Genomic DNA, 11,448 nt, shown 5'->3' with positions numbered 1-11,448 from the left:
TGCCTTTGCCTTCCATTGGGAGTGGGATGGCTGACCAATGGATGTGGAAATAGCATCATGCTTTTTATCAGCAAGGGACTTGGGAGCAAACGACGTGTCCCCCTGCAGCAGGGTGTGCCAAAGAAAGCTTTGACTGCCTCCTTCCCCTTCTCAGGAGGGGGTGCTTTATATTGGAAAAGGAAGGGAAGAGGTTTCTTGACCTTTTTGCTGCCAGTCACTTGTGTTCCCCTGAAACACACTCACACCCACACCATCATTTTTCTCTGGAGGCATGGGAGGGTAGTTTCTGGAGGAAGGCAGGGGGAAGGCTGAGCCAGGGGTAGGCAACTTGGTGTCTTCCAGATGTTTTGGACTACAACTCCCATAAGCCCCAGCCAGCATGGCTGATGGCCCTGGATTATAGGAACTGCTGTAGTTCGTAACATTCTGGAGGGCTCCAGGTTGTCTGTGCCTGGGCAAAGCATTCACTGGCCTCCCATTTCTACTTCAGTGCAAACTCTCCCTTCCTGAGAGTGCTTTGCCAGGGGAAGGGGCCACCAGGGCAGATTTTCACGACAACGGAATGAGAAGTGCGTTGGAGTATTATCCGAATTTTCATGAAATCGGCTTTGGTCCATCAAGGACACACAAAGCAAGAAAAGCCAAGTGTACCGTACCTTTAAAATCCGGTTTTCATGGGTCACACAGCACTTGAAAGGAACATACTTCTGGGTTTGTTGGAAGGGAGTTGAAATGAACATTATCAACCTGGCAGGGGCTGTTCAACCAGTGAGAGAGGCTCCCTCTGGCTACTGCATTATTATATGAACAGAGAGTAATTCACAATTCTGAAGGCTAGAAACAGCACCAATAAGGCAGGCTAGATACTTGCTCCCCATGAGTGCACCCCACCAGCACAAATAAGCCCCATTCCAGCAAACAAAGAGTTCTAGCTCCAGTGTCCCCTTTCTCCTTCTCTGGCCACTTCTCCCTGCTCGCAATGACAGACTTTTCTGCTCCCATGATCCTGAGACCTCAATAGATCACTACTGTGATAAAGCACTAATGCACATTTGTTTAATGCCAAAGGAATAGGGGGAAATGGCGAGGGGGGTGGAATGGCTGGGAAACACTCACTTTTCCATGAAGAAGCAAAAACCCAAATTATCCAGTGCACCATCTGAAGGCTGTCTATGAGAGTACCCTAGTTCCCCAATTTCGCCCCATTCCAGCAAACTGTCACGGAGTTATCGCTCCACTAGGGATGTCAGAGAATTCCACCACGGACCCCAATGAGGCTGGATTCCAAGAATCCGGTTCCATTGGGGTCCGTGGCAGAACGGAGCACTCACCTCCGTGCCCCTCCGGAATCCGTCCAGGCTGGCTCCTCCATGTGGTGATGCTGCGGAGCCGGCCACTGGCTCCATAACGCTGGTGTTACAGCCAGCTGCTATTGCCGTGCCGAATCACTGTGCTAAGTCCAGATGCAAATGGCGTCCACTACACCATTTGCATCCCTGTTTTCCCGCGATAGGCTATGCAAATTATATTTACGTAGATATTTGCGTAGCCTATCGCGTTAAAAAACAGGGATGCAAATGGCATAGTGGACGCCATTTGGGTCTGGACTTAGCACAGTGATACAGCATGTTAATGGTGGCGGGCCGTATTGCCAGCGCTGCGGAGCCGGTGGCCAGCTCCGCAGCATCAACACGGAGCGGAGCTGGCCTGAACGGATTCTAGGGGGGTGGGACGGATCGCCTCCCCCCCGTGGACCCCCCCACCCAGAACTGGGCAAGTGATCCGCCCATCCCTACGCTCCACCCCATTTTCTCCTACATGCACAGTTTTCTGTGAAGCAGTCAAAATACTCAATTATCCAGTGCAGCATCTGAAGGCTTCCCATGAGAGCACCCCACCAGTGCAAATACACCCCATTCCAGCAAACTGTCTCAGAGTTATATCTTCCAACCCACCTTTCTCCTTCTCTGGCCACTTCACCCTGCTCTCAGTGACAGGCTTCTCTGCTCCTGTGATCCCAAGAACACGGTAGATCGCTACTGCGATAAAGCCCTTATGCGCATTTGTCTTAACTAAAGAAAAACAATGGAGTAAAAGTACTCTGCAAAAATGCAGCTTCCCCACAGATAAACTCCAAGGTGGCTGCAGACTGGCTGTGGACTGGCCATGACCTCATGTGCTTCAAAAGACCTCCAAATGGTCCCAATCTGCAGCAAATCACTGAAGACAGGCTTTGTCTGACTCCACAGTGCTGTGTCATTTGCCATGGTGTCTCATCTTGCTTCTCCTTGGAATCTCCTGGCTGCAGAGAGCCCAGGCTAATAGTTCTCCTTTCTATACTTATGACTTGCGCTGTGCACTGGTTGCCCTGTTACAGCAGGGGCAGCACCAGGAAAAAGTATGGACAAGGGCACAGAAAGGCAAAATGCATTTCAGGACAGTGACCATGTGGAAAGTTCCTTTCCTTTGAATGACCACTGGGGAGATGGGGGGTGAGGTCCCCCTGTGACAGTGACCTGGTTCACACCGTCACCACACCCATGACAAGCCTGTTGCCTATTCAAGACCCACTGTAGCATGCCGTTGTCATCCAAATGCAGGTGGCATGGCTTGTTGGAGGGGGAAACAACTCTCCAGTAGCCTCCAACAAGCCATGCCACCTAGGTTCGGACAACATGGCAAATCATGGCAACCTCCCGCCAGGGGTTGAATATTCAAAATGGCCACCAGCACGTACCACAGCCCACTGTAGTCTAAATAAGCCATGCTGGGCTTTAATGATCGTGTGATCCAGGCCAATGTGTGCCTAAGTACATCTCAAGACTAGGGATGACACGGGCATCTGGTTGGGGCTCAAAGCACAGTGATTTCTTGCCAGCTTGGCCCCCCTGGATGTCAGTCCACGGATTCCCTCGCTTGCCTGACTCAGCACGCACTGAGGTGGGCAAGCGCACAGCCACCCATTCCCTTACTGAGGTGGACCATTTATGCCTATAAAGGGCCGGTTTACGGCCACCATTTGAGTAAATGGTTATTTACAAAAAAGCCTGGGTCGCCATTTTGACACAAAATGGTGGCTCGGTGAGGGAGCGGGCAGCCGTGTTCCAGGCACCCACGGACTGCCTGCAGGCTCACTGCGCATTGCAAGCAGGGCCGGTCAGCTGGCCAGGGGGGATCCAGCGAGCGGCGCACAGGGCGAAAAATGCTGCTCAAGACAAATGTTCCTTATCTCTTTCAGATATTGGGCTACTTCAGTATCAAATGAAGAAGATCCGCACAATTCAGGCAAAGAAGCTTGTGCTGTGTTAGAGGAAGACGCTGACTACAAGTGGGCTGTTAGATGCGGCCAATCCCATCTGTTCATTTGTGAGATGAACGTGCAGCTTGCCTGTGTCTGGAAAGTCCTTCGTAGTTCCTCCCACTGAGACCACTTTCTTTCATGGGATTTGTATGCATGCAAAGAGCATCACTCATAGAATACCATGTGTGAGTGCCATAAACTGCAGTCTATGCAAGACTCTGTCTACATTTCTGTGTAGGGCATGGCGAGCAGCTTCTGGTTTAGTCTGTTTCAGAATGACGGGAGGAAGGAAATGTTCCAGAATGTCAAGGCATTGCTGAGCGGGAGAGTTGCACTGGAAAGGTGGCTTTGTGCTCCCTCGCCTTTTACATGCTTAAATTAAAAATGACACCGCTAAAATGAGTTTATTGCTCTGGGTATGGTGTATGTATTTTAGCACTTATGGGTGTTGTTCAAGAGGCGCCTACAACAGGTACACCCAAATACTCATGCATCCATTGTGGTGTTGCTCGTTGCACTGCAAGGTCACGCTTGAAAAACCCTGCAATAAACCTGTGGGATCAGTATGAACAGAGACCTTGGCAAGACGGGCGGCGGGGGGGGGGGGGAGCTTCTATACTACAGGCAATGACAGCTCTACAATCTCACTTAGTTAATTTGCATGCACATCCCCTTGGAAGATTATTCTTTATCTCCACAAAAGAACTCTGAAACTGGTGTGACTTCAGAAAACCCGTTTGCACCCCCACCTGAGCTCTATGACACAAGGTGGGCCGAAGAGATCCCTGCCCATTCACATACCTCTCCAACCCGCAGAAACCATTCCCAACCCAGTCTCCAGTAGAGACTATTGGTAAATGTTGATTTTTTTAAAAAAAGTATATTACATTAAAGGCACAATCCTAGGCACGTTTAAACAGAAAAAAGCCCTACAGCTCCCAGCATTCCCCAGCCAGCATAGCATAGGACTATGCCCTAAAGAAGAGATGGGGAAACCCTGGCATGCAGCCAGATCTGGCCTGCAGGGGTTCCCCATCCAATCTGTGAGCTTCTTCAGTAGGTCCCGCCTCTTCTCTGATCAGCAATGAGAGCTGGGATTTCCCTGCTCAGGGCTAAAGCACAACAGCCTTTCCTCAGTGCTGTGGAGAAACTCTGCTGTTATCTCCAGCCAGTGATCTGAGATAAGAGGGCATTTAAAGGCATTTAAACTTCAATACTCTTTAAATACCTTCACATTTTAAATAGCTGGGTATTTAAACTTCGGAGTAGACATGCATAGAATTGAGCTGTGTTTTGTATGTTTGGTGGGGAAATGTCTAAATTGGTAAGAATTACATCTGCCCCAGCCTAGTCTGCTGGAATGTGGCCCCCGAAACCTTTCCCAGTTTGGAATCTGGCCAGCTGCTACATTAAACTGTTGATAAAGTAGTCTACACTGGCCAAATGGAATTGCTTTGTGTAAACCTGTGGGTGGCGAAGCAAAATAAATCTGTGAGTCCACCATCAGAAGGATAAGAGTGGCAACTGGGATGAAGGGTCTGGGCTATGGCTGGGCCATGACAGATGGAAACTTTTCACGCTTTATCTCCTATCAGGTCTGGTTTATTTATTTACAGTGCAATCCTATACATGTCTACTCAAAAGTAAGCCCCATTGAGTTCAACGAGACTTACTCCTAGGTGAGTGTACACAGGATTGCAGCGTGAGTTATTTTAATATTACATATTACAGGCTGTGACCTGTGTAAAACATGATCTGGATCAAACCAGTTGTTGCCATGGTGGACTTACAATCTTAAGTCAACCCCCCCCCCCCCGCCATCATACTCATGATCTGTAAAATTCCCAGTAATTAAAAAAAACAGCAATGGGCTGGATCCAGATTTAGTCATATTTAGAGTAGATGCATTGAAATCAATGGGGTTTACATTAATCGTGACTAGCTTAAGTCCCATTGATATCAAGTGGGTCTTCTCTAACTATGACAGTGTCTGGATTCAACTCATTAAGTCTTAGTAGGTAAATCCAAATAAGCTTCTTGGGGAAGCCTGGATGAATGAGGATGCAATTATCAGTGTGTCATATCAGCACAGAGTGAGAGCCGATCATGCCTTCCATGCTAGCTGTTGGCAGTTTGATTGCCCATAAGAAGATCGGCTTGCCAGCAAGATCAGACCCCAGATGCCCATCTACTCCAGTGTCCATTCCTGCTTCCAACAGTGACCAACCAGATGAGTCTGGACACCCTACAAAGAGGAAATGATGGTGGCAGCCCTCCATGGTTGCTTCCCTACAGAGGTACACTGCCTCTGAACATGGTGGGTCATAAGAACATAAGAAGAGCCCTGCTGGATCAGACCAAGGGTCCATCTAGTCCAGCATTCTGTTCACACAGTGGCCAACCAGCTGTTGACTGGGAACCCATAAGCAGGACACGAGTGCATCAGCACCCTCCTGCCCATGTTCCCCAGCATTGTTTGCTTCATTTCAGCCATACACATAAACTTCTATCCTCTAGCTTCAGTGTATTATTATTCACTGAGTTTTGTGCCAGATGCACAGGGATCTTGTTATCTCACTTTGGAAATCCAATTAGTGTATTAGCAACATACAGCAAATCTGAATGTAAACACAGGAGGAAATCTGTTGCTGGCAGGGTCAGTGGATGGGGAGAGATTTTTCTCAGTGCTTCCTATTCTCTTCCATGTGGATCTGTTGCAACCACCATTGCTAGGAAGGTGAATCTTTTGTGCGCAATGGAGGCGCGGGGGGGGGAGCTGCTCATTGCTGCATGTTCTAACATATCTCCACCACAATGAAACGTTCTTCTGGTACATCATTTTTTCTTGCTGGGACTAAAGAAAGCCATTGCCTCCTTCCATGGTTTCAACGGGTCCAGGTGCATAGCCTGCTGTTGATCCGTGTCATAATACTCACTCAGCCTCATAGAACTAGCTTTCTTGGGGGGGGGGGGTTCAGATGCTCCATGCTTTCAAATGCTAGGTGCTTCCAGATGAGGTTTTATTTGTGCTATCACCCTGCCTTGTTTACAGAATTTTACAGAGTGTCCAAGTGGCATCATCTTCCATTTGTAACCTTCCCATGTTTTCCCACTATTCCATCCATCTTTTCTTGTACCACAAAAAATCTGTTAAGGAGGGAAAGGCATAGGAGCTACACACTAGGCCTGTTCGCATGTCACGGTAAATCACCATGGGTTAATTCATCCCCAGGGCTTAGTGGTGTGCGCATGTGACCATTTTGAATATTCAAGCCACAACTGCTACTTGTTGTGCCAGCCCAGAGAGGGTGGGTTGTTGGCATGGTTAACAAACCACCCAGAATTCATGGGCTGTTTTAGGGTTGTGGGTGGTTTGTTAACCACGCCAACAACCCACCCTTGTGTGGTTCGCATTACACAACAAGCTGCGACTGGGAACCTGAACAGGGAACATGGGCCTGTGGGCACCACAGCTTGTCATGGGTTATTAAATGCCTTTTGATTTGGAGCAAAAAGGAACTGTTTGTTTGGAAGCACTTCAAGACCTTGGATAGATGATACTTTTTCATTAAAGCATCATTACTCCCATGCTTTCAAATGCTAAACTCTGTTGTGTGTGAGCTACCAAATCTTAAAGTATCAAAAATTTAAAAATCAAGAATTCAAACGTCTAAAGGGGTTTGTCTTTACCACCATGTATAGGAATGCATGTGTGAAGTAGTAATACATAAAGTAAATGGTCCACCAAAAGTGACCCACCAAAAAAGCAGCCCCACAATATATTTTTTGATATTTTATTTTATGTCAGAAATTGAGATGTTTTGTATGCTTGTTGAAGAGCACCACACATGCAGAAACCATGTAACCATGTGCGTGTGCCAAACCACCCTTCGTCATGCCCCAACTGGATCTATTTCTGGCTGCAAACCAACACCTACATACACTCTCTGAATCATATTTACAAGTACAAGTGACAGTACTAACATGCTCAGGGGCACTTTCACACTGTCATATGAATAATATCCTGTCCTCTTTTCCTGCTTCTCTATCCTCCCATCCATAATTCTTACCATTCTTGGCAGAGAAGGGGAAGAACCATTTGCCCATCGCCATCTGTAATTTTTAAGCAAAGTATAGCGGAAGTCACATCAAGACGTAAACATTTAATGGATAAAACCCAAACAGCATGGAACACTGAAGCCATTTCTTAGGAAACCTAGGCATATCCCAAATACAATTTGAATATATTTGCATTTGAAATATACATTTAGCATTTTCAGATCTTTGGGGAATTATTTTTTTGCTGATTGCTTTACTTAGAGCAACTCTGATCTCCTTGTTTCTCAAGGTAAATATTATGGGACTGAGAAATGGCGTAATTACGGTGTAGGGTATGGACAGCAGTGTATCATTGTCTAATGTACCAGTGGTCTTTGGCTTGAAATATATTATGCAAACCCATAGTGCACAATCACCACAATGAGATGGGCGGCACAAGTGGAGAAGGCTTTCTGGCGGCCATCAGTGGAGGGAATGCGCAGGATGGTGGATAGGATGAAGACGTACGTCAACATGATGAACAGGAAACTGCTGGCCAAGCCCAGGATAGAGATGGCAGAGATCACCACTTCAGCAGTGTTGTCATCAGCGCAAGCTAACCTAACCAGTGTCCTCATATGACAAAAGAAGTGGTTGATGGTACTGGAGCCACAGAAGGGCAACCCAAAAACCAGAGCTGTCTCGGTGACGGATATGAGAAACCCTCCAGTCCGTGCAACAAGCACAAGCCAAAGAATTGCCCGCATGTTCATAAGGACTGGGTAATGCAAGGGGTAGCATATTGCTAGAAAGCGGTCATATCCCATTACTGTGAGAATGAGGCTGTGTGTTCCACCCAGTCCAAGGAAGAAAAACATTTGTGTCACACATCCAGCAAAAGAGATCATTTTGCTTTTTGCTAGCAAATCAGCCAGCATTTTAGGGATAATGACTAAACTGTAACAGGTTTCAGAAAAAGACAAAACAAAGAGGAAGAAATACATGGGGACATGGAGGCCCCGATCCACCCTGATGACAGACATGATCAACAGATTTCCTATCAGGGTTAGGATGTACATGAGAAGGAACATGATAAATAAAATGGACTGTAGTTCCGGAAAACTGGAGAAGCCAGCAAGGATAAATTCTGTCACATGCGTTTGGTTCTTCTTCATCGCGTTGCAGCACCCTGGACCTTGAAAATACAGAAGAGGATGACAGTCAGTGAACATGAAGCTCGGTGTTATGGACAGTGAACAAATCCTTTGTTATTATTCCTTCTTTGTATCCAGTAGGCCCCTTCTGCTGAAGAAGAGCTTCCCTGAGTGGACCAGGGAGGCCCCTCTGACCCCCGTGCACCCTCAATATCTGTTTTGGTGGCTAGGGGACTCTCCAGCACAGATTGTGGAGTGGGGAGGCAGGGGAAAGAGAGGAGGGAAAAGTCTTGCTGCAGCAGCAGAAATCCACTTCATGATGATGATGATTATATACAATCACACCTAAATCACATCATAATCCATAATCCAATAATGTATCGTATAATTTATTAATTACATTATTTAATAATTATAACATCTATTCATCTATATCTATCTCACCAAAATACCCAATATATCTAAACATTCCAAATTTAATTACTGCCTTCATTAATACCTTATACATTTATGTATGTATGTATGTATATACATGTTATGTATGTATATATATGTATGTATGTATGTATTTTACCATGCCAGTACTGAAAAAACATTTATAAGGTTGATAGTATCAAATCAATATTTTAAATCATAAGTAAATGTAAGATTTTTTAAATTTACGAGACAAAATTAAAGAAAGTGACATAATTAATTTGGGGGTATTTAACTACACTCAAATGTATCTTGGGGTATTAAAATCATGTATGTGGTTACAGAAGAAGTGCACTTAATTCTGCTTATTTATATCAAGGGGCACTTTTTATCTCAATACGTTAAGATGGGCTGGGCAAATAAGCCCCAATGGCAAAAATCCATAGATTTCTTAGGGAATTTTTGTCCCCAGATGTTTCTGGTTTTCAGGGGGAACCCCCCCCCCCCGCATGGGCACTCAACTCTGCTGTTCTGGATCAGTTTTGGTTGGGAAATTACTACCTCTGGAGAGCTGGGGGACCCTCCAGAGCAGCAGGAGAGGCAATGCTGCAGGCTGCAATGGGAAGGGGTAATTGGCAGAGATTTCCTCCCTGCTTCCTTCCTCCATCAGGAAGCCTGCACTGGATCCCAGGCCTTCTGTGAATGGGAGAAACCTTCCCATTTATGGGGCTCCTTCACACGGAGCTTTTATCTTGCTATTGAGATTGCTCACTCACGGAAGTTTGCAGGTCCTTTTCATGACGTTGTTAACCTCCAGGGCACATCCAGAGGTATTTCCTGGTTATTTCACTCCAAAAAGATCTGGAACTAATGAACCATCTTTTTAAGTTGGATTGTTAAGCTATCAAAACAGCCACTAGATGGCACTATTTCATTGAGTTCTATAGAACCTTGAAAATTAAAAGCTTCCCCTCTCAGCAATCACATGGTCGCTGCCTGAGAGCCTGCGATAAATGCAGAAAGGCTCCAGAACTGGAGGACTGCACGGGTTTCTTTAGGCAGCCATGGAATGGTGAATCTAGATCCAGTCCATTGTTTACTATCATATTGTTGAGAATCTCCTGGAAGGACTACGTTATAAGTCTACTTTGTCAATTCTGCAACAAAAATGGCTCCCAAAGTTAAAATATACCTCACATTGTTAGATGATGGTCCAACACAGACTAGCACTTAATTTCCCAATAAATTATAGTGGGGACTTCTGGATTCTTCCAGAGTTGTACTATGAACATTTTAGTGGCTGTTATTAAATGCTATCATACCTCCACAACTGGTTAAATCTCCACCTCTTTCAAATAACTTAACAATACATGATTACATTCAGCATACACTCAATTTTCCCAGGCCCCATCTATATGGCACTGCTTTCACCACCACCACCCCCATCGCAACTGCACAGCATTGCAGCCTCAAACCAGCTTCTGGTGGTATACACTCATGATTTACTGCGCACTCCCCTAAGAGACTCTGCTGTGCTCTTTTTTTTTTGCCATTATACTTTGATGCACAGCTGTGAAGTCCCATGAGCATGGGGGGTGCAACACTGCAGTGTCTGTTTTGTATTTTAGGAGTTCTGTTGTGTCTTTCCATCCCTCCTTAGGTAAAAAGTGGGTGTTCTGTGTCCCCTCATTTCCACACCATCTGTTTGTCAGTTCCCCAGCCTGAGACTCTCACAATGGTTCGTGTGAGCGGTATGTGCCTACCCATCGCTCCGAAATGGTAGCTGGAGTGAAGTTGGTCCTCCCTCAAGACACCCCCCCCCCGCCGGCCCTTGGGCACTGAGTCCAAAACAACCATTGCGAAGATACGAAGCTGCAAAAATGTGCGAAAGTGTGATTAAATAAATGAAAACGCCTCTCTGTGCCTCCATAACTGCGCAGCTGCAAAGGGACCGGGGGAGTGAAGGGGAATCGCAGAGTGACACGAGCACTACGCATGCCTACAGCACGCCCACCGTAAAATGCGAAGTCAGTTTGGGGAAGGGACAGATGGTTTGCAACTGTGGGAAACCTGCAGCAAATGAAAAACATCGCAGCAAAATGCCACCTCAGAAATCCGCATTTTCTGGGAGAACACCACGGATGGCTGCAAAGTAGCAACTATGTCATCTATCCCAAGGGACCTCGACTCACAGCCACCCTGGAATAAATGGCTCATGTAGATGGGGCCCAAGTTACTAAATACCTCAAATACTGAATGTTAAGACATATCCACCATATAGGCAGCAAACCTGCTTTTTCATAATTACATCTCCAACAGCAAGGGGATAGGGTCATTCTCTAGGCATAAAATAGCATAATACTATTAATTTAAAATGATAATTTATACTCCCATGAACAGCACAGATCTGTGTACAACTTACAACAAAACTCCTACTACATTTCTGTTCACCCATGGCCAATATGGCACTAGACAAATCTGCGTTGACATTATTTCTGGCCACCTCTGTGCCCTCAACATTCAAGTTTCAATGAATGCCAA

The 11,448-nt window shown here is 46.0% G+C and overlaps 1 pseudogene; it reads right to left on the bottom strand.

Moving 5' to 3' along the window:
- Positions 1-239: 239 nt before the first annotated feature.
- LOC146354240 (olfactory receptor 10X1-like) lies at positions 240-8,514 on the bottom strand (annotated as a pseudogene).
- Positions 8,515-11,448: the final 2,934 nt, after the last annotated feature.

Source organism: Heloderma suspectum, chromosome 2, assembly GCF_057233095.1.
Source record: "Heloderma suspectum isolate Gila_16-S chromosome 2, 16-S_ref, whole genome shotgun sequence".
Lineage (NCBI taxonomy): Eukaryota > Metazoa > Chordata > Lepidosauria > Squamata > Helodermatidae > Heloderma > Heloderma suspectum.
Note: the sequence above shows the minus strand (reverse complement) of the source record. Positions and strands in the feature narration are given on the sequence as shown.